At 37.4% G+C, this 25,555-nt stretch overlaps 1 protein-coding gene and 1 long non-coding RNA gene across 2 annotated transcripts in view; one reads left to right on the forward strand and one right to left on the reverse strand.

The window, feature by feature from the left end:
* LOC139129513 (uncharacterized) overlaps positions 1 to 25,555 on the forward strand; it is a 31,153-nt gene that overhangs the window by 3,074 nt on the left and 2,524 nt on the right. The gene's annotated exons all lie outside the window — the stretch shown is intronic.
* On the reverse strand, positions 13,166 to 23,857 carry LOC139129515 (uncharacterized). The gene is made up of 3 exons (XR_011551600.1): positions 23,515 to 23,857; positions 21,687 to 21,815; positions 13,166 to 13,333 (listed from the first exon to the last, which is right to left on the reverse strand). It is a non-coding gene; the product is annotated as an uncharacterized lncRNA (long non-coding RNA).

Raw genomic sequence — 25,555 nt, forward strand, 5'->3', positions numbered from 1 at the left:
AATGACGCTGTAAGATAATTGATGTACTTTTTTAGTCTCCTCAGGCAAGGACATTGTTCAATATAAAATTGTAGAGCCAAATGCACTCTGAAATTCAGTTAAGTAGAGCCAGAACGGTTTCACACCTCTGGAGCAAACTTCAGCCAAATAAATCAACTATTCCTGGGCAGTTCTATATCTTTCTCCCAGTACATTGAGGGTGGAGGTTAGTAGTTATCAAACAGTGTTTACTTTCATAACATAATTTTGAGACCAGTTCTAACAGTTTTAACTTGTAATTCTGAAATCACTACAGAAAGTTGCTGATCATAGACCTTAGAAATCAAACAAGGTGTGTAAGATGTCTCATAGGTCCAAGTTTTACACTCAATGGACCTTGCATTAGAATAGTGAAAAAATGATAAAAAAGCTATTGATTGGTTTACTGTTGGATGCTTGTTGTTTTTTGAAATAAATGTTTTTTTATTCAGCAACTAACCATATACGTTGTCCCTACATGCTTGCATATGAATGAAGTTACATTAAAGAACCACATGTGAAGAAACACGAAGAGAGTTATTGGATATTTCACATCGCAAAACTCTCTACAAAATACCCTATTGCAAATTTTGTAACAATTAAGTGGCCTCTACACCAAATCAGCGTAAGGATCAGACTTTGAGATGTAGATTTAGATGCATCTGAAGTTTACTTTTCAAAACAAAGAGTTCTGGCTGTATGGATGCAGGTATTGGTGACAAAATACATACTATTTATATGAATTTATGAATGGGCCTGAAATATGTTTGTATTGTATGCTTTTACATGTACTCAAACTCCCCTTGTAAGCCCAATGACTTCCTGACAACCATATATAGCATGAAACATAAATGAAGGATTTTAAAATGACAAACAGTTTTGAATTACTGAACCAACATTCTTCACTGTACTGAAATTTGCATATTTCCGCCCTTTTAACGCATTCTGTAAAAGACAATGGAGTATTTACCTATACGAATCTTTGTAAAGAAAATGTGATCCCATTCACTAGAACTCTTGGAACTGAATACAACTGAGATACTGCATACTGTTTCTTCCATTGCAATATTTGATGTTTTAGAAAATGAAGAGAAATTTCAAATACACTGATATCTATTTATTGTCTTTGCTGTTTTGTCACAAACAAGTATTTTTATGATATACTTTCAGCCAATGTTATTAATTAGAAAAATATCTGAGACAAGAATATTGGCGACATTTGATTCACAAATTTTATTGAGCTGCAACTCATGGGGCTTTAACAATACAAAACAAAAATTTACTATTCCACTGCATTCATTCCTTAATGCACATTATGTGCCATCACTTGCACATACGAGTAAATTCTCGTACAGGGCTTTGGCTTCCCGCCAATTTTCTGGTACTGACAGTTGACAACTTTGAAGTAATCCTGGTATTCATATTCACTGTATTCATTTGTACCATCTGATTCAATGATTTGTGTTTCTGCATAGTTTATTTCTTGCTCTGGAACAGGCAGAATCAAATTGCCTGTGCCACCATGGTGTTCTGGAATGAAGTACAATGAGTCAGGTCTACCACAGACAGTCTCATTTCGAGACTGTCTTATATAGTGTGTGTTCCAGTGTTCTTTCACATGATCCAAGTCTTCTTGAAGGAGGCCGGCAAAACAAAACCATAAACATTCCTTATTCAGCCTATCACTACTGTCAAAGATAACCTGTGCTTCTAAATCTTTGAACAGGATGATCCACCATGATGAACGATTTCTGCGAAGAAATGACCACCAAGCCTCAATTCTTTGATTACGTTGCGAGGCAACATATCTGTGAGCATCTGAGTCACCTCGAAAGAAGCACTGAATTGCTGCCACTGTCCCGTTTTCAGTAGCCAGATCAGTATCCAACTCAATGGGGCACCCTCCAAATTCACGCACAGCATGTAAATAGTATGCGGCCACATTGTCTGGCAAGTTATTAGAACGGGTTATATACAGCCATAAAATCTTCCTGCTATATCCATCAACATACCCGTGTACAGGGAACCCAAAAGGCTTTAGCTAATCGTAGCCATCGATGTGCCACACACAATTGGGCCCTGGGTAAAGATACTCCCTCCGTTTAAGACGGTGCGCTCCCCGTAATTCGCTGCCTTCCCGATCCAATTCCCTCAACATTTCTTGAACAACACTTCTTGGCACACGTATGCCACGCAACTGAAGGGAATGCCACACTGTTCTATACCCCCTACACAGCCAGGGTCATCCAGTATCTGAATAATAGAGTCTCTCACAACAATGGTATCATAATGAGCAGATCGTCGACGTAAATTCAACCGTGCCAATCGCCTCATGAGAGTTCTTGGACTGATATGAATGTCATAATATTTTGCCAGGAACAACACAATTTCGTCGTACCTATATACTCTATAAAAGAAATACTAGATCAAGTCGTCTTCGCAATACTCCGCAATAAAGTCGCTATAAGCCTCCATTGCCAACGCAGCAGCACAGCGCCAATTGCGGACGAACAGTATTGTGGGATACTTCAATATCCGCCGCGAGGAAAAGAAAGTTTTGTCCTCGGAAGTTAAAGTTTTGTCTCTGCAAGTTGCTTGTTGTCACATTGAACACTAGAGGGCAGGCTGTTGAAATAGGAGTTGCCTACGTGGAAATGAGACTTGTCCCGGAGCAATTAAAGTTGTATCTCAACAAATTAAAATTGTGTCCAAGAAAATTAGAGTTGTGTCTCTACAAAACAAGACTTGTGTCCATAAGAATTAAATATGTGTTCGTCAAATGAAAGTTTTGTCCGCTGAAAAAAGAATTGTGTCCGTAGAAAATAGAGATCTGGTGGCCCAAATTAGAATTGTGTCCGTCCAAATCAAAGTTTTGTCTGCCCAAATTAGAATTGTGTCCGTAGAAAATAGAGATCTGGTGGCCCAAATTAGAATTGTGTCCGTCCATATTAAAGTTTTGTCTGCCCAAATTAGAATTGTAGAAATAGAGATGTGTTCTTCCAAATTAGAGTTCCCAAAATTAAGTTTTGTCCATCAAAACTAAAGTTTTGTCTGTGTAAATAAGTTTATACCTGTCACATATGGGCCACCGTAGATATCTCAGACTTGCCCAGGTCAATTTCTTTCAAACTTTGCACAAGGATAGTTCCCTACCCCATACAGATGCACATCGATTTGTTTCACAATGCGATCAATTTTGGCCGTGTTAGAGGACTTTTTAGTTTTCACCTCCATAGACTCCCATGTATAAGGCAGTCCCCATAGACTCCCATGTATAAGGCAGTCCATAGACTCCCATGTATAAGGCAGTCCATAGACTCTTGGACTCCCATGTATAAGGCAGTCCATAGACTCCCATGTATAAGGCCAAGAAAAATAAAAATTTAGTTTCTCATCGTATTCATATTGCAAAAAGGATGCAGTGACACAGTTTTTAGTCCCCACTGATGAAGTCCAGGGGGCTTATAGATTGGGTCATGTCCGTCTGTGAGTCCATCCGTTCACGCAGATATCTCAGATATTTTGACAAAATGTCACGTGACCTTGGTGACCTTTGACCTCAAAAATATATATTTGTCCATAACTCAGTAACCACAAGTGCTACACCCTTCGTATATGGTATGATGGGACAGCTTATGACGCCACATATTGTACCTCATTAATTATGTGCATATCTAATTTTGAGCGAGCCAATAGAGCTAGAGGTCTGATTTTTGGTATATAGGGATAACTTAGCAATACTATTTTTTTTTCAAAATGTCACGTGACCTCAGTGACCTTTGACCTCAAATATACATATTTGTCCATAACTCAGTAACCACAAGTGCTACACCCTTGGTATGATGGGACAGCTTTATGACGCCACATATTGTACCTCATTAATTATGCGCATATCTAATTTTGAGCGAGTCAATAGAGCTAGAGGTCTGATTTTTGGTATATAGGGATAACTTAGCAATACAATTTTTTTGACAAAATGTCACATGACCTCGGTGACCTTTGACCTCAAATATACATATTTGTCCATAACTCAGTAACCACAAGTGGTACACCCTTCATATATGGTATGATGGGAGACCTTATGATGCTTCATACTGTACCTCATTAATTATGCGTACATCTAATTCTGAGCAAGCCCATAGAACTGGATGTCTGTTTTTTGGTATATAGGGATAACTATAGGATAGAAATTTTTTGACCAAATGTCATGTGACCTCAATGACCTTTGACCTGAAATATAAGTTTATGTCGATAAATACATAACCACAAGAGCTATGTCCTTTATATTCAGTAGGGTGGGAGACCTTATGACAACACACGCTTTACCTCATTAATTATGCACACATCTAAGCGAATAGAGCTAGAGGTCTGATTTTTGGCATATAGGGATTAATTAGCAATACAATTTTTTTTCAAAATGTCACGTGACCTTATGACCTTTGACCTTGATTATACATATATATGCATAACTCAGTAACCACAAGTTCTATACCCTCCAATTCTGATAGGATATTAGACCTTAAGATGTCACATCTTGTACCTCATTATTATGCCCATATGTATTTCTTAGACATGCCTCATGTGTTTCAAATTGGGAACAACGACATAGACCTATGTGCCCATAGATCTCAACATATACACTCCAGTGATACTTCTTAATGACCACATTTCCCTGCCCCATCAAGACTAATACTCCCCTATTACAAGTGGGGACTATGTCATTGTCAATGACTTGTAATCTACAAATTTTATATCATCTGCTGTTCTTTTTATATAACACACTTGTTTTTATGAGTAATTTGCGATATTGCAACATTCAGCTATATGGCACCTAACACTTTTGAGAAATTTGCAAAATATTAAAATCCAAATTTCCGAAATTAGTTCCAGTTGTGTCTATTGCAGATCCCCGGCGAAATCTACAATGTCTCCCATGTGAAGAAAGATTTATAGACTAGTTTTAAAAAAAAATATTGAAAATACACTGTAAAGCACACTTTATTTCTCTATTCCAATTTTAGATGATTTTGAACATTATGCTTGATTGAGAGAGGAGATAGCACTTTTTTAACATTTTCCTCAGGCTGTGTTCTCATCCATACAGAGTAATATATTTGCAAATGTGTAAATGGAGAGACTAGGTGCACCTGTTTTATGAAAATAAAGGATATTTTTCCCAATGGATATTACAAAAGAAATTTAAATGCCGACTTTTCCGGGAGAAAAACCTAAAATAGAGTTTACATTCTTAAACATTATAATGGGAGTACTTTGGGTTGTGAATTATTTATACTTCATGGTTCATAGCAAGTAATACACATTACAAGCTCAAGCATATTTTAATTTCTGTGTTGTTCAGGTAAAGTTGTTTTATTCATACAGGTTTCTTGTTCCATCCGTAAAATAACACGGAAATACCGAATGTTCAAGGAATCAACACAGCCCCTATGTTGCTTTTTGAAATATTATTGTTGATGACTAATTTGGTCAACAATAAAATGCCCACTGTACATATAAGCCACATCCTGTTGTAAGTCAAAATCTGTAGTTTTCATCATCGTTTAAGGAGAAGAAAAGGAGCAATATGTTAGATTGTTAAAGTAAATTTGATTACGTGTAACTGAAGTCAAATAATTGAGCTATTAGACTGTGTGACCGGTAAGCATGTGTATATATAGTCACAGCGATGTGTTAATAGGATCTAGTTTTTGTGTCAAGTACATGTCTTAGCAAAAGAGCATAAAAAGATTTGAGACTTGGGACATCATGAAGATGCCATCATTTTATAAAAATCTAAAGTGGTACTTTAATACAACTGACAACTTGCGGGTTTCAGTTTCAGTAACTGAAAGCAATACGATCCAGACTAATACGTCAATCCACATTCCATAAGATACACGATTAACAAATGAATGAAATCTGTCTGGGCATGTCAGTGTACCGGTTAAGGTATGGCCTCCACACATAAAACAGTTAAATATGCAAATGAGCAAATTATAATATGTCACTGAAGTTAGGTATTACCAGTGTTAGTCAGAATTTTGATCAAATTCAGAACATTCACTTTGATACATGACCTAATTACAGAAAGTCATTAAATATGCAATGAGCTAATAAATAACACATAAAATCAATATAGAAATTGAATAATACTATTTATACGTATTATCCCATGATGTGATGATAACTTTCGTCACCATTCATCTACACACTATAGGATGACCTAGTATGTGCAGCAGTGCTTAAGATGACAAATGCACTGTAATTTGATTGATAACAAAAACAAGGGGTAAACATAACTTAATTGGATATCGAAACTCTGACATAGTTACAATCCTTCTTAGTCACTTGTGTGGGTTCATTTTGAAGCTTATTTTCAGCGTACAAAAGCATGAACGCAGGGAGGCGGCCATTTTAAATTTCAAGTGTCAATCAATGTAGAATACTTTTTCCCTGTACAGAATTTGGCAAGATTGCCCTGATTTCAAGATTAATTTCAAAAGGGAATGGGTTAAAGTTTCTCACGGGAAGTTTGAGCAAAAGTTCTAGCTTTCACGTTGGAGGTACAAACTACTGCAACATCAAGCTGAAAATATGTACAGTGTACTTTCCTTGAATCACTTTAATACTGCTTCTTTTGCTGTCCGTAGGTTTCTTTCCAGCCTTCGTTTTTTTCATCTCACTTTGAAACATACATTGCACACTTTCTACTAGAGGACAGCATCTTTTCTGAAAACGATTCACAAGAAATAAAATGGTGTTTGATACAGAAGAAAAAATGTTTTCAATTAATACTAAATTATGACGATGATTTCAAACATTTTGTAAATTGCAGTGTTAAGGTACGTGTTGGAATGTGCCTCGGGGACAGACATTCGGACTCTCAAACTTTTACAATCATTTTCTGATATACCACTTGTTGGGTTCATTTTAAAGCTCTTGGTTAAAGGAAACCTTTTGTTTTCTTAGTTTTTTGAAAATCGAACATTTTATATTTTCTACAGAGTTAATACGGTGATGGCAGCCATTTTTAGTACTTTGTGCCCTTTGGGCACAAGGTACTAATGTGATGACGCGGCCCAATATGGCCAACATAGTGGGCCGTATGCTGTGGACGCAGGTATCTCAGAAACGCTTCAGTAACTTTTTCTGAAATTTGTCTGGTGGTCACTTGGGCATGTATTTCAAACGGTCTTTTTTCTTTTTTTGATTGAATCATTTTAAAGTCACTTTTTTAGCTTTTTTCTGAAAGCCACTATTTTCAATTTTTTCTCAAAACCACTGATTTGATTATTGTGATGTTTGGCATGGGTGTTTGTATAGTTGATACACCGTCAGAAATGTTCAAAATTTGGTGATACATGCCTTACATTATTTTTAACAATATTTTTATCCATTTTTATTTTATATTTACTTGATTTTGCCTCACTTTCGCTAAAGCTACCGTCTGCGCATGCGCACAACTGTAGGACAAAATCTGAGTTGAAGAATCGAAACGGACGCCATCTTGTTTCTCGGTATGGGCACATTTTTTACGTTGTGAACGTTTCACTGTGTATTTCAATATGTTCTATAGTTATGAAGTTGACAGTGATGCACTTTTGCAGCTGTCGTGTATTTTTTTGGTACGAAAGGCGCCTTTGATCGACTGAAGAATGATGGCCTCCGTAGGCGATAAACACCGGTACTGGCAGGCATATCAGTTCTACTGAGGAAGTAATCCACTGGCCCGTATAGGTCAGGGGCTCACTTAGGGGAGAACCACTTGATTTCTGGGGGGGTATGGAGGATTTCGAGGAAAAAAATTGTCACCAGGTGAAATAAAAGAAAAAAATTAAGCCTGTAATGGCTTGAGAAAAAAATATTCTCATAACAGACGGAAATGAAAAAGGAATTGTCACAATGCTGTTGAAATGAGCAAAATTTTGGAAACTTCATTCTCATGTATTCTTTGCTGGCATGCTGCCAACGGCACGCAAATGTTTTCACCACAAGTAATTCTTATGTGTTTTTTTTCCAGCACTTATGATATAAGCATTCACTACTGTACACCTCGGTGCACTCGATGTTTTCCTTCCCTTTTCTGACCCAAGAAATCATGTTTCAGGATTTCTGTTGCAATATCTCAATGGTATAGGCAATATCTAGATGGGACTATTTGACTTCTGTAAATCGTGAAAATTTACAACACAAGATAGGAGTCAATAAACTAGTGTTAAAACCAATACATTACTCTCTCAATATAAATATGTTAGAAAGATTACAAGTTGACAATGAAATTGAGGAACAACAAATATAATGAAATACAATGTGTGAACCTTGTTTCCCTGACCACAAAAGATAACATCTCCCCTGAGAACTTAAAAGGAATTGACTGTTTTAAAGAAAAGCAGGTATAGTACTGATCACAGTTGATTTGCCAAAAAAGTGTTCTATAATTTAAAGTTGTATATATAATAGACTTTCCATTTTGTTTGTCATTTGTTGGAATGTAAAATGAATAAATAAAAACATCCTGTGATATGTGAAACACTGGCTTAAATTTGAAAAATTGCACTGCTACTCCATTTGAAAAAAAAAAATTGATGCAGGTCTGACTGTAGAAATAAAAAAATGCTGTCTCTCTAACAAAAAAAAGTTCCCATACCCACTTCCTGCATATTCCCCCCGAAATCAAATGGGTCCCCCTTTAATATGCGCATGCGCACATAACAAGTTAGCGTTGTTTTTCAAGGACTTTGAAAAATCAAACCGACGCCATCATGTTTCTCGGTCAGTTGCGAATTTTGACGTTTTAAAGGTTTTAGCGTATATTTGATTGCTGTCATGTATTTTTTGGCATGAAACGCTCCTTCGATAGACTGAAGAATGATGGCCTCCGTACTCGGTACTCCCCAGTACCGGTGAAACCATTGCTTTTAACCCTTTCACCCCCAGTTCCCTGTATACAGGTCCAAGATCACCATTGATAACAATGGGTTGGGTGGAACCATGGTGGTGAAAGGGTTAATAGCGAGCCAATCCCACGGCGGCCGTACTAATAGCTGGGTGAGAGCGAGGGAATGCTCTGTCCTTCTACCCCCGGCCTCCATGTCATAACAAACTAGCGTCTTTTTATGTTGATGTACTGTCCTTTCGACACAGCGATAACTTTTAGTTTTCTGTTGCTTATTTTGGGTAATTTCGACAGTTGTGCATTGATTTTGACATCATTTTGACTTAATAACCGTCGATGTCGGCAACTCTCTCGCTAGCCCTGCGTACGATGCTGTGTGTTAGGAACGCACACAGGGAATGCACTGCATACACTGCGTACGTACGCAGGGCTAGCGAGAGAGTTGCCGACATCGACGGTTATTTACGAAAAGTGAATAAAAGACTGGCATTTTTGGAAGCGATCGAGTAGCTGAGGTGGGCAGGGATACGACTTGGGCCCAAGAACGCTGAATTTCGGCAGTAATTTGGCTTTTTACGTCAAGTCCCAAAATGGATTTGAAGTCACCGACCCTACGTACGGGTCTTTGCAGGGCTGTGGTGAGCGGGGCGAATAGCTGTAGCGGAACACACAGCATCGTACGCAGGGCTAAATCCGACATGGTAATTTGGCATGATCATCAGATCATACATGATCCGAGATTGCACTTTAGCAAGCTTAAGGTCACGATAACTAATGTTGTTTGTTTCACTGTCGTTTAATACCTATATTTCCACTAAAAGACAATTAGAATTTCCTCCTGGCTACTTTGAAATCGTGCACTGGCATGCATGTAGTTGTCAACATCACTATGCTTTAATGTACAGTAGACTCTCATACTATGAATATATCGACTGTCACTGCATGTGTGCAAATCACTCCATATCATATCAAAAAATGTAGTATTGCGACTTTTGAGCTGCCAGAAGCCAGAATAATTTACAGTTTACGAAAAAGTTATCTTACATGTAAAACTCAGTTCTACTGTAACAAAATGCAAGCTATGTTGTATAACTATCGTGAATAGCATAATATTTTGTACCTATCACCGTGTCAGAAAATCAGAAGGAAACAACCAGTCAGACAAACTGTGGTCAGGATGATACTGTCCAATTTTAATATTTGTCTCTCGGCACACACCAGATACTCCTGACTGTAAAACAACATTTCCATATAATTGTATATTCAGTTTTTATATTTAGTTTGCTTTTCACCATATTGTATGTCCTTCCCTGCACTACATAATTCAAAATTAAATATTGTTTTTGGCCAATACATATCGGTAAATGAGGGGTATTAAAGCTTATTTAGTCTCATACATTAAAGATGCACTGTTGACCTACAGAGTCCAAACTTTTTATCATTGTATTGTAGATAGGTGTACACTCCAAATACTTATAAGTACAAGTGTGGTGAGTGTAACAAGCAAATGTTTTTTAGTCAATGGTTCATATCAAGGTTGTTAATACTTAGAATCCACACTTGAACTTATGCTGGAGCGGTAACCAACCAGTTCAAATAACTTTCATTTATGTCAAAACAATTTGACTTTTTGCCAAATTTCACATTTATGGCAATTAATAAACAGTAAGGAGGTACAAAGGACGTCGGTGCCCCCGGGCCCCATGTTTATTTAAAATATCAGTAAATCTTAGGTAATTTGTTTTGCCAGTTCCAAATGTTGCACAGCAACCCCCGATTTATATTCTTTAATTTCAAAGAGAATGGTTGATATGTTCAAGAGGAAAGTTTGCGGCTGACTCGCAGCGTGTTTGCAAGGTATATCTGATTGGTCGATTGTCACTATTCACAGCAACTTAGGGAGTTTATTTGTATTATTTCATTATAACGGTACGATTCTGCCAACCAATTGGATAACAGCTTCGAAATCGCTGCGAGTCGGCCCAAAGTTTGAGCAAATTTTAAGTCTTTCACCTTCGAGGCCCATACTACCCTAAACAGTTACAGTATATCTATTGATGAATCTTGAAAATGGACATGAAAACTTTCTAACTTCAATTTTTTTATCAAAGATTTCTGAATCATAAGAGATTAATGTTAAATACACAACAAGCCCTATCTACACAACCTTCTTGACCAGTCTGACTAACATACATGTAGATGTATCCTTAATTATATTACCATGCCCTGCCCGTCGCATTTTGATTGGGCTAGCTGAACCACATGACTGACCACAAATACACAGTAATGGTTTGTTTACATGCCCGTGAATATGAATAATAAGATTAACAACTCAAAGTATCGTAACTTTACAGCTCAAACGTAAATCATAATCAATCACAAAATAAAATGGAGCACTTGTAGGCCAAGTTGAGATATTTTTTTCTGAAAACATCTCCGGATTTGCCAATTTTTTACAGCGCGCGTGACAGTGCGTCGCGTATTGCTCAGTTTCTGGGGCCCAGTTGTCGTTCGCTCCTGAAATTTTCGGAAATTTTGACGGTTTTCTTGGGTTCGCTGATAATATAATGGAAATAACAGACTCCGCTCTGACAATTAACGTTTATTTGTGGGCGCGGGCTCGAGGAAAGCCAAATCAACGGGCTCGGCCAGCCTCGCCCATTAATTTTTGGCTTTCCTCTCGCCCTTGCCCACAAATAAACGTTAATGGTCAGCGCGTCGCCCGTTATTTCTATATTATTATATATCTACCATGGAAAACAATAGAATGTTGCGTGCGCTAAAAAGTGGTAAGGAATGCCCGTTCCGTAACACGTACGGGGTCCAGGGGGGGTCCAGGTATTCCATCCCCTGCGGCTGTATCTGCGCGTTCACTGTTGAACAGTTTCAAGGGACTCATTGGACGAGTGTCAGAACATGTCTCGCGCGTGCTGTGTAATTACGTATGTAGTGCACACACTCCAAAACTTGCAGAAGCGCGTCCGAAAAAGCGTTCCACACTGGCGCGATAAAATTGGAAGAAAGATTGTTGACATTGCACAAAAGCGGTCACTACTCTGACAATTTGATGCCCCAGTCAGGAATGTAAGATGTATAATAATAAGGTTGTTACGAAAATACTGCAATGGATGCACGAGGACATTGGCGGCGCACATCGCCCTCCACTTCGCTTCAGGCGATACGCTGCGCCAATGTCCTCGTGCATCTTTTGCGGTATTTTCGTAATAACCTCATAATGTTCTGTACAAATGCAAGAGTGATGATATGAATCTTAAAGGTCAGTAGCTGTAACTTTGATGATTTTTTCACAATATTTGTTAAGTATCAACTACAGTTTCTTGTTCTACTCCCCAAAGCATGATGATATACGCAGTATTCAGCTTGTGAACTCAGCCTGTACATGTGTAAAATGCTTTGTTATTATTGACAAGTGAATCCCTCAATAGACTAGAATTCAAATGTAATCAGTAACACTGCTTTTTACATTTATAAACGCTGTGTTAAAGCTAAATAGTTGGTGTTTCAACATGTTTTGGGAGTAGAACGAGAATTTGCAAAATGAAAAACAAACAAAAATCTAATGGTCTTTTATCTATCTTATTCACCGTACTGCTTGATCTTTGGTGGTGCTTTTTAGACATTTATCATGTCAATTTCCCTGTGATGATCCTATTCAGGAAAGGTTATAAGTATTGTGTGTCTGCATGGCCTCCTCTGAATTTTGTCTCAGATCACTGCAACAGAAATCCCCACCATATGGAGAACTCTTGTGAGGTTAAGTCATAAGTTTCCGTTATGTCTTGGGTATACCGGTATATGCAATGAATCACTAGGTGGCATCTAGGAGCTCTTGTTGGTGATATATCTAACTTCAGTGTAGTGAGACTTCATATTGTCAATATTTCTGTTTAAATTTTCAACAAAGCCTTGCAAATTTGAAATTTTTGCCAGTTAAGGTATTTTAAGGTAAAGATCAGAATGTACACTGTAGTATTTATTGCATGCATATTTGGCAGGCAATCTGCCTGCACCATGACAACATGGATATGCATAATGAAGCATGCACCCGAATACTTTGAGCCCTGGGCACATGAATTGCCTGAGACAGATACTTATTCTAATAAAAAAATGTCAAAGAAATGCATGAATGATGTATTCAACAGAGTAAGATGATACAACCTGATAATGCGACTAAGACACCATGAACAAATTAAATTACAAGACTGCTGGATTGATCACCTTACTTTCTTAGACTTTAAAACCAGTATCCTATCATGCCCTGATGATTTGATTCTGCCACTTTGACTAATGCATCTCCAGACTCTTTACAATCTGATAAGTTATTATTGAGATGAGGTGGTGTCATTGCTACCAACAATGCATTTTGACATCTCTCTCCAACACCAGTATTGGTCATTCCTATGATAAACAGTGCAGTTAAATTGTATTAACACCAAAGCAATGAATAATTAAAACCTAAATCAGCATTGCATCAAAATGAAGGATGAACATTGTCATGCCTAATCCAGGGACTCTACTATAGAAGACATGCCTTGTAAGTAGTTATGATTTGAGACAAAAATATAACACTTGAACTAAAACTTTGAGCAAAACTGTTCATTTTCTGATTTTGCTTGTTGTGTATTCCCCTAAAAGACCTTGTCAAAAGTTGGTGTAAGAGTGAGACACATTGTCATGGAAACAAAATCTGACAAGCTAGGGAATCAACAGTTTGTCGTAACGTTAAAGAGTGAAACACCCAGAAATTAGAAGAAGCTTTAGGGCATCAGCAGTTGTGAAAATTTGAGACATGTCACAGAAAAGCTAAGAAGCTGCTAGGGAGTTGGCATGTTTTTGAAAGAGTGAGACACATGTCAAAGGAAAACAAGCCAGGAAGCAGCTACGGAGTCCACAGTTAGGAAAAGAGTAAGACACATGTCATTGAAAACAAATCATTGTAAAGTTCAGTTCTTGATTTGTTTACATATTTGGAAACCATCATGTTGATGGAAATCATGGTGAAATGAAAATGGTCAAAGTGTATCTAGACAAGGGCTGGCAAAGTATTAACCTATTTAAACATATTAAGCTAAATTTATGTAATAATTGGGTATTACCGGTAGGTGTGGCTTTATGCAATGAGAGTGGAAATTGCTGCTTGGAAGCCATATTAGATTGTATCACTAAGATATTTAAAATGTATATGTAATATTGAATTGCCATTACTTGTGCCAAGTTTAAACGGGCAGTTACAGCATGGGCGCACAATAGGTGGATTACTGATGACACAGCCATATGCATACACTTGGCGGAAGTTTTTGAATTCGCAAAGCATTGCTTTGACCATGTGATAAATTTGAATAATCATGATGGGCGCTTTTGTGACATATGCAAAGTGGGGTCAAACGGTCGTACAGGAAACACATTTTGAAAAATATGCATTCCCAGACAAAAAAGGGCACATTTTTTCTGTTTATTTTCAACTCAAGTTTAGTCGCTATATGTTCACAGAGATCATATGCAAGATTCAATGACAGTGTACACATCAAACATGGCAAAATTATAGGATTCTGGCACCAAACACGGCACGTCTGATCAGTAGCATGGCTTTTTCACATTTGCATAGATTTACGATAATCCGGCTTTTATCGGGTAAGTTCCTGTTTAAAGGAAATTGGTCCAGGCATGAGCAAATAGTAGCATTGGACATGGCAGAAATCAGAACAAAATGGCTGCCTGGTGACCATATTGGCACATGTTGCTAAAAATATAAGACAAGCAAAAAACAAGCTAAGAAGTTGGGGATTGAACAATTTGTGAATGAGTGACATACATGTCCTAGAAAATCTAAGAAGCTAGGGAGTCTTTAAGAAGGAAACACATCTCATAGAAAAATAGCGTCATGACACTGTAGCTCCCATCCTGGACTATTTAGTGTTTGTTCTCTGGTCAGATATTTGAACATGTGTGAAAGGGATAAAGTGCATGAAGTGAAAATACTTAAATGAAATGTACTGGAGACAGTGAAATATGTTTAATGTAATTATTCAGAATATAAAATGGAAAAAATACAGAATTAGATATATCGAATACTGTGATACAACCATTAACTCAACAAGTCATTTACAATGACATAGTCCCCACTTGTAATAGGAGTATTAGTCTTGATGGGGCAGGAAAATGTGGTCATTAAGAAGTATCACTGGAGTGTATATGTTGAGATCTAGGGCACATAGGTCTATGTCGTTGTTCCCAATTTGAAACACATGAGGCATGTCTAAGTTATGGTTCTAAATCGGAAAAAAGATCAGACCTCTAGCAGTATTGGCCAGCCAAGAAATACATATGCGCATTATAAATGAGGTGCAAGATGTGAAATCTTAAGGTCTAATATCCTATCAAAATTGGAGGGTATAGAACTTGTGGTTACTGAAATATGCTATATATGTATAATCAAGGTCAAAGGTCATCGAGGTCACATGACATTTTGAAAAAAAAATTATATTGCTAATTAATCCCTATATGCCAAAAAATCAGATCTCTAGCTCTATTCGCTTGCCCAGAATTAGATGTGTACATAATTAATGAGGTAAAGCGTGTGTTGTCATAAGGTCTCCCATCCTACTAAATAAAAAGGACATAGCACTTGTGGTTACTTATTTATTGACATAAACATATATTTTAGGTAAAAGGTCATCGAGATCACATGACATTTGGTCAAAAAATTTCTCTCCTATAGTTATCCCTATATACCAAAAATCACACATCCAGCTCTATTGGCTCGCTCAGAATGAGATATGCGCATAATTATTGAGGTACAGTATGTGGCGTCATAAGGTGTCCAATCATACCAAACATGAAGGGTGTAGCACTTGTGGTTACCGAGTTATGGAAAAATATGTATATTTGAGGTCAAAGGTCACCGAGGTCACGTGACAATTTGTCAAAAAAATTGTTTTGCTAAGTTATCCCTATATACCAAAAATCAGACCTCTAGCTCTATTGGCTTGCTCAAAATTAGATATGTGCATAATTAATGAGGAACAATATGTGGCGTCATAAGCTGTCCCATCATACCATACATGAAGGGAGTAGCACTTGTGGTTACTGAGTTATGGACAAATATGTATATTTGAGGTCAAAGGTCACCGAGGTCACGTGACATTTTGTCAAAAAATTGTATTGCTAAGTTATCCCTATATACCAAAAATCAGACCTCTAGCTCTATTGGCTCGCTCAAAATTAGATATGTGCATAAGTAATGAGGTACAATATGTGGCGTCATAAGGTGTCCCATCATACCATACATGAAGGCTGTAGCACTTGTGGTTACTGAGTTATGGACAAATATGTACATTTGAGGTCAAAGGTCACCGAGGTCACGTGACATTTTGTCAAAAAAATTGTTTTGCTAAGTTATCCCTATATACCAAAAATCAGTCCTCTAGCTCTATTGGCTCGCTCAAAATTAGATATGTGCATAATTAATGAGGTACAATATGTGGCGTCATAAGGTGTCCCATCATACCATACATGAAGGCTGTAGCACTTGTGGTTACTGAGTTATGGACAAATATGTATATTTGAGGTCAAAGGTCACCGAGGTCACGTGACATTTTGTCAAAAAAATTGTATTGCTAACTTATCCCTATATACCAAAAATCAGACCTCTAGCTCTATTGGCTCGCTCAAAATTAGATATGCACATAAGTAATGAAGTACAATATGTGGCGTCATAAGGTGTCCCATCATACCATACATGAAGGCTGTAGCACTTGTGGTTACTGAGTTATGGACAAATATGTATATTTGAGGTCAAAGGTCACTGAGGTCATGTGACATTTTGTCAAAAAAATTGTATTGCTAAGTTATCCCTATATACCAAAAATCAGACCTCTAGCTCTATTGGCTCGCTCAAAATTAGATATGCGCATAAGTAATGAGGTACAATTTGTGGCGTCATAAGGTGTCCCATCATACCATACATGAAGGCTGTAGCCTTTGTGGTTACTGAGTTATGGACAAATATGTACATTTGAGGTCAAAGGTCACCGAGGTCACGTGACATTTTGTCAAAAACAATTGTTTTGCTAAGTTATCCCTATATACCAAAAATCAGACCTCTAGCTCTATTGACTCGCTCAAAATTAGATATGTGCATAATTAATGAGGTACAATATGTGGCGTCATAAGGTGTCCCATCATACCATACATGAAGGCTGTAGCACTTGTGGTTACTGAGTTAGGCCAAAGTAAGTAAATTCTTTGTTTTGCGTCCGCCGCGCGCGCCTAGGTTTTGGAGATTTTTCGGAAAAAAAACACAAACTTTCCTTTCAAAATTTAGCCGTTGGTGGCGCTATTTTGTCGCAAAAACAAGTCGTGGCTTTTAACTTTGCGACGAAACACTCCTTTACGGCAGTCAGAATTCACTAATTACCATGCGGTGATGTAAAACAGTACTCTCTACACATTTACCCCTGTCGATACTCTCAGCCTCACGCCGGGGCCTCACGTTCTCGCTGTCTGTTGTGGCTTTGCCTGTTGTGGCTTTGTCGTCACAATAAAAAATGGATGAAAGCAGGGAAATAATCGAAGTTGAAAAACAGGAAACCTTTGCACGGCAACTTGAAGGCATGGTCATTGCAAGCAATCGGGACTTGAACAGAGAGAGATACAGTTGGCCGATTGGACTTGGGTACCACAACTCAGAGAGTATGGCAGACGGAAAAATCGGAAAGTGTTGAGGCCTATCCTAGTTAATTGGTCTTTTAGGTTTGCCAAAAATTTGGTTAATTCGTCCATTTTAACTTGAAACAGAAAATAAAGCAGTGATCAGTCCTGTAAACGAAAGGCCTTTACGTACTTTTTTGTTCAGTTTGGGTATGGGAAAGTATATTAGAATCCCTCTGTGAAAGTTCAAACTTGTAGTAGGCGGTCGTAGCTGCTCTCGAAGGAGGTCACACTTTCTGCCCACAACTCTTGCTGCAAAAAGTACTTTCTAAGTCGAACGGTTAGTTTATAAAGTTTGGGACAGTGTCCTCAAGTTCTCGAGTCGGCTGCTAACTCAAGTGAAAGGTTACAGTGGTCATGGCCTTTGATAACTAATTCTAGAGTTGAATCATGTCGCCGCGAATTCTTCTTTGTTCAAGTGTGTTATTAAACCAAGCTGTTTAAGTCTATTTTGATAATTGTAGTGTTGGACTTAAGGTATTATTTGCCGTGCTAAGATTTTTACGTCCTTTTGTAGCCATGGTGACCAAGCTTGTACTGCATGTTCGAGCTGTGGTCTCACAGTTGCTTGTTAAAGACGAAGAATGACATTTTTTTGATTTGATCGACAATGATCGTTTGATGAGATCAACATTCTGTTTGCTTTTTTGCAAACTTATCACATTTGCTTGAAGGTTTTAAGGTAGAATGAAGTAGATCGCCCAAGTCATTTTCTTCAGTTGTACGTCCCAGTGAAATATTGTTCATTGAGTATTTATTGAAGGGGTTGTTGTGGCCAATATGCGTCCGCCAGTGTTCACTCATTTTTTGTAGCTTGTCCAAATCAGCTTGTAGAATTTCAGGATCACTACAATTTCGCAAGGGATGATATGTCTTGGTATTGTCAGTAAATTTTTTAGTTCAGAACTAATTTCACCGCCAGTATGATTGATGTAGATTAGAAAGAGTACTGGTCCAAGAACTGAACCCTTTGGGACACCACTTGTGACGTATTATCCATTCAGATGATGCTCCATTTATGACTACTTGCTGTTTTGTATTTGTCAATCATGCTTTGACCCATTGTAGAATATTTCCATTTATGCCATGATACTTCATATTTTCAATCAATCTGGGGTGTGGTACTTTGAAAGTGTAAGGAATATAGATGTGAAGCTTCCACCTAAATTTGGGTCTGATGAGTCTGTGTGTGGAGACTGACAATTGCGAAATGCTTTCTTATATTTGATGGAAAAGGAAAGGTGCTGGTTTTACCGATGGTCCCGAGGAAGCTACAGGGAATACTTTTGTCAATTATATCATCAATTTCTTCTTCTCTCTGATGCCCCATCTTTCTAAAATTGAATGCAGAGGCTACAAGTTACGTACCATTTCTGTTTGGTGTTTTCTTTCAAAACAGACAGCTTTCAGCAAAACTATGACATTCCATTAGAGCATAGACATTACAAGAAACTTGAAAAAAACGTACGAGAACTTGAGGACAAAAGACTGCTACTGTATACTGTTATAGTGTACCCATTCCTCAAACTGTCCAGATTTAAGTAATTTGATGAGGCTGTCAAGTTGCTGTGCAATGGTATTGACATGTGGACACTTTGAATGCACAAGAAAGAAATCTAAAACTAATAAGAGAAAAGCAAACGTCAAAGAATGACTGTTTATTTTGATCCATTTGCTATGAAAATGCATACAGTGATTATACAGTGTGTCCAGGAGTATTCTTGTGGTTTGAGAAAAATTGTCCAATAAAGGCAAACAGATTTTGTGTTAAATTTTCTGTGTGTGTTTTTTAGCCGCTTACCCGCGTACCTTTTAGAATTTTGAGTGGACGCAAAACAAAGAATTTACTTACTTTGGCCTTATGGACAAATATGTACATTTGAGGTCAAAGGTCACCGAGGTCACATGACATTTTGTCAAAAAAATTGTTTTGCTAAGTTATCCCTATATACCAAAAATCAGACCTCTAGCTCTATTGGCTCGCTCAAAATTAGATATGTGCATAATTAATGAGGTACAATTTGTGGCGTCATAAGCTGTCCCATCATACCATATATGAAGGCTGTAGCACTTGTGGTTACTGAGTTATGGACAAATATGTATATTTGAGATCAAAGGTCATCAAGGTCACATGACATTTTGTCAAAATATCCGAGATATCTGCGTGAACGGATGGACTCACCGATGGACGAACAGACGGACATGACCCAATCTATAAGCTCACTGGACTTCATCCGTGGGGACTAAAAATTGTGTCACTGCATCCTTTTTGCAATATGAATACGATGAGAAACTAAATTTTATTTTTGTGGCCTTATACATGGGAGTCTATGGAGATCTGCCTTATACATGGGAGTCTATGGACGTGTAAACTAAAAATATGCAAATTTCACCACGATTTGCCCAAATTTGGGAAAGGTCACTCCTATGCACTTCCATACCAAGTTTCAAATCAATCGGACTTGTGGTTTCAGAGCAGGAGATTTTTTGACCAAAAATGGGAGAAAATTACAAAAAAATTCATGAAAAATAGCAAGTCCAAGATACTGACCCAAGATGCGCACAATCATTTCATGTCAGCCAAAGTACTTACATGCTAATTTTTCATGTAATCTGCTCAGTGGTTATTGAGTTTTTTCAATTTTGACTGTTTTTACATTTTTTCACTTAATTTGCATATTTTTGGCAATGACAACTTCATTTGAACAAAATCTCATCTACAGCCCATCATCCATGTACACACCAAATATCAAAATGAAATGTACAGCGGTTTTGGAGTTTTTGATGTTGACGGACAGACATACAGACATACAGACATACAGACGTACAGACATACAGACATACAGACATACATACATACAGACATTTTCCTAGCCTATAAGAATAGCTTCCATTGCCATATATACATATGGCTATGGGAGCTAAAAACAAGTTAAGAAGCTAGGAAGTCAACAGTTTGTGAATAAGTGAGACTTACGTCATAGCAAATCTATTGAAAAACATCTATAGAAAGACATCTTATAGAAAAACATGCTAGAAGCCAGGGAGTCAATAGTTTAAAGTAAAGAAAGGCATGCCATAGAAAAACAAGCTATGAAGCTAGGGAGTCTGCAAATCGTGAAAGCGTGGGACACAAGACAAAGAAAAACAGGCTAAAAGAAGCTAGGGAGTCTGCAATTTGTGAAAGAGTGGGACACAAGTCAAAGACAAACATACTAAGAAGCCAGGGGTCTGCAATTTGTGAGAACGTGGGACACAAGTCAAAGAAATAAGGAGATAGGGAGTCTGCAATTTGTGAAAGATTGAGACACAAGTAAAACAAAAACATGCTAATGAAGCTAGGGAGTCTATATTTGTGAAAGAATGGGACACAAGTCAAAGAAACACATGCTAAAGAAGCTAAGGGAGTCTGCAATTTGTGAAAGAATGGGACATGAGTCAAAGAAAAACATGCTACAGGAGCTAAGGGAGTCTGCAATTTGTGAAACAGTGGGACACAAGTCAAAGAAAAACATGCTATGAAGCTAGGGAGTCTGCATTTTTGAAAGAATGGGACATAAATCAAAGAAAAACATGCTATGAAGCTAGGGAGTCTGCAAGGAAGGAGCACACATGCAATAGGATTCAGCATATGTCACTTTATGCTACAGTGTATTCTTGTTGCATAAACATACCATCGATGACATGATGTGGTAAACACAGATGTGTCATTTAGAATATCATCAGTGATACGAATGTAATTCTTGATTAACATGGGAATGACTGAGCAATGATTCCTGCTTTAATTCTCAGTGAGTTTTGTACCACTTGCATATTTTTAGGCATGAATTATCTGTGATGAATTTTTTCTCCATCAGTTGAAAGTAATTTGCTGTCATTTAAGCTGAGGAAAGACAAAGGCAAGGAATTGTTAATCTTAAGAAACAAATATCAATTTACTCAGCTTTTGAGCTTCTGGTCAGTCTGTAAAATTAAAACCAGTCCTGTTAAAAGTTGATTGTCTCAGTGAACTGTTGGATATGGGCTCTAATGCCAGACTTACCTTGATTTGTTGCCAGCTTTATCAGAAATTTCTTGTGAGTTTGACGACAAAAAACTCTTGAATTATTATGCAGAAATATAATCTTGAACTGAAAATGCACAGCAAAGTCTTCTGAAAATAGTGTGAAGTCTGAAAATGAGTAGAAAAGTAGAAAACAATTTACTTTAGATCACACTACATGATATAGAATCTGAATTATGTTCACAGCCTATCCTTATCAGTCAGATTTTCAAAAGCAACCCATGGACATGGGGACATCAATGCCATCTTGCCAATTTTGAATAAGAATTTGAGTTCTGATGGACAAATACCAAATAAGACAATATTCAATATCAAAGTGAAAGTTACAATGCATTGTAATGCAAATTGCTATAATCACAGCAGTCTTTTCAAATTTAACAACTTATGTACCATTTTTTTGCTCCAAACATACCGTACAGCAAAATACAAAATAAAATTAGCCGAGTCACGTAAAATGTATATTGAATCAGATATATTTTCTCACATTCCTGGCTGCTGTGAGTGAGGGAGCGACGGTGTAGAAATCTTTCCAAACTGTGTATAAATGTGCACATAAAAGCAGTATATTATTGTATGAGCTCTGATTGGATAATAAACTTCTTTCACTCGGCATGCAAAATACTATCCTCTGGCGTGATGAGTAGCACACAGACTGCATCTTCACAGTAAGCAGGTCACAGTGCAATGGCAGACAACAGTGTTGTTATGAATTTGGATAACGTTGTACGTCATTGGTGACAGACTCACAAAAGATGGTTTAGTTTTCCAAACAACTGGTGAACATACTGTGGGTCACTTGGCCCCAAATTTTCCTGCTGGACATCTCGTCCGGCGCAGAAAATGAAATGTCAGCTGTGAAACTCGTCATGAGGTTTACATTAGTGTTATGGAATACTTCACAACCACGAAGCATAGTCGCTGATACACTTTAAATTATCATTCAATGTTTCCAGTGTGAATTTAAAGCATTTTGTGGTCAGTGTGAGAAAAAGAATCTCACACACCAAGGACATGCATGGGATTAGATTTTACTGATCCAAGGTCCTTGGGGATGTGAGATTAATAGAATCTCACACCTCCAAGGACCTGGGATCATATTTCTCACACGAGTTGGGGTTATTTAGTCTCACACGAGCTGCAGGGGAGTAAATATCCCCAACGAGTGTGAGAAATCTGACCTCAGGTCCTTTGTGTGTGAGATTCTTTTTCTCACATGACCATGAAATGCATTAAATTCACTTTGGAAACATTGAATGTTTAACTGTATCAGCAACTATCCTACTTTGCGGCCATCAAGCATTCCATGTCACTAACGCGAACTCTGTTGCCAGTTCCTCTGCCGATACTTCAACTTCTGCTACGGACGAGATGTCAAACAGAAAAAATTGATACATTATGTTCCAAGTGGCCTATGTTTAAACAGTTATTTGGAAAATTCAGCAGTCTTTTGTGAGTCTGTTACCAACAATGTACAACATTATCCAAAATCGTGATAACGCTGTCATCTGCCCCATACCGGTACTCTGACCTGCTTACTTGGCAGTTTCGGTCTGTGTGTTACTCATCGTGCCATTGGATAATATTTTGCGCGTGGAAGGAAAGGCTGTTAATCATCCAATCAGAGCTCATGTAATATATACTGCAGAGTGTGGGACAGTTTCTGAGAGTGTGGGATCGTTTTTTCCCACACCGGCGATCCCACACTCACAGTGGCCATGAGAATCTATAATTCTCTGTGTCACTTTGTAAATTAAGTGCCTCCCTGTACATTAGAGAACATGTGTGCAAATTCACACTCACAACTTACCTATTTTAATTAACTTGCATCTCACTGGAAAAAAACAAGAAGATCATCAATGAAAATAAACAGAATGAAATGTAATAAATGGATAAATAAAAACATATCATATCATAGCTTTCTCAATACCAGTGAATTTTGTGACGTCATACCCTCAGATTATTACTGATAATGTATCCGATTATCCAGCATTGTGGCCCCAGATGTTTTCTACATCTACAAATTCACTGGCATTGCCAAAACTATAAAATAATAGCAATAATGGACACCACTCCCGGCCCATAATGGACTCAAGCAAACTTTGCACTCCATAATGTACTCGGCTCTGCCTAGTTCATTATGTTGTGCAAAGTATGCTTTCTTCCATAATGGGCCGGGAGGGGGGTCAATATTTCTCAAACAAATAATTATTTTTGGTATACGGTAGTTCTCTTTTTGGAGGATGTGATGGCCCTGAAAAGGGCCGTTTGGTTTTGTGTACAATATGTACACGATATAAAATTCAGGCTCGGTTGAACCCAAAGACATCTTCAGTGTCTGTTTCCACATCTGGGTTGGGGAATGACATCTCCATTGCATTATTCATCTGTCTTCATGTCTTCATAAACTCTGACATCTTCAGTGTCACTGGATGTGTCCAAAATGCTGAAACTATGGTGGATTTGTTGATCTTTGTCAGGGAAATCATCTCCAATTCTCTCAGCCAATCTAATTTCAGTAATCTGACTGAAAATACATGAGTAATGTCTTCAATAACCTGTGTAAAAAGAAAGGGTAATCTGAGTTAGTTTCAATTGAAAGAAAGAGATGTGCAAAAAGAATTTATAAATTTGGGCGTGATTCACCCAAGGGTCACCTATACAGTGTCAAAGTGACATTTTGTTTGGCAACATAAAATCAACAGTGAGATAAATACTGGTTTACAGGTGAAGATACAGGTGTAACATCAACTACAAAAACACAAAATACACATCTACAAAACAGACAAAATTATTCAAAAAGCAAGCTCAGAATACTACAGTGTCTAAAAGACAATACCAACTAAAAAATAAGGACAGAACATAGAAACAATAGAGAATTAATGCATAATTATATTTTATTAAGAGCTGCCCAACTATAACTGTCAAAGCTTAAAAAATCAAATAAATCACTGAACAATAGAATGCATCATAACAGTGTTTAGGATGTGTGTTGATCTGACAGAACAATTACAAAATGTAAAACAAAAAGATAATTCACAATAGCCAACATGACAAAGAAAGAGAACAATCCTAAATAAGCAATTAAAATTACCATGTTCACAAAGGATGACAAACTCAGGCATTTAAACTGAAAAAGCTTGAAATATTGAACAATTGAAATTTCAGCATGGCAAATGCAAAACAACAAAATATACAGGGTTTGCAATAGTTTTGGGAATTGACGGGTCCCTGGGACCCACCCCTGTTGAAAATGTGGGATCCCTTAATATTTTTGGGGTCCCACATTTTGGTAGTTTGACCAATTTTATTATATTATATAATAATATTGGTAAAGAAATACAGCATTTATAGACAAAGACCATCTGGAGGAAATTTTGTACAGGTACAGAGAACAGAAGTGTTGAATTTCAATCAAAAGAAAATTTGAGTGTGGCCTTGACCATAAACCATTAAACAATAGAGAAAAATTAATAACTGTCAACAGGTAAGGAAATGCTACAGAACTGACAGTATCATAGGAGAACAACATTGCAACAGAAATTGAAAATGTGAACAAAATGTTATTTTAGTATGGCCTCCATGATGAAGAAACCTAAAACTGTTTATTAGCATATCATCAATAGATGAGTAAACTTACTCCAGGATTGAAGGTAAACAATGCATAAATATATTGAACATAAAAACTGAAAGACACAGAAGATATAACAAGAATCAATTTCAGTATGGCCAACACAAACAACAAAACAAACAAAGCATCATAGGGTAGCTTGTAAAATTAGGGCCATGGATTAATAAATAATAATAGAATAATTAAAACAACTGTGAATCAAAATAAAATTTGCAAACAA

This window comes from Ptychodera flava, chromosome 3 (assembly GCF_041260155.1).
Source record: "Ptychodera flava strain L36383 chromosome 3, AS_Pfla_20210202, whole genome shotgun sequence".
In the NCBI taxonomy this organism is placed as follows: Eukaryota; Metazoa; Hemichordata; class Enteropneusta; family Ptychoderidae; genus Ptychodera; species Ptychodera flava.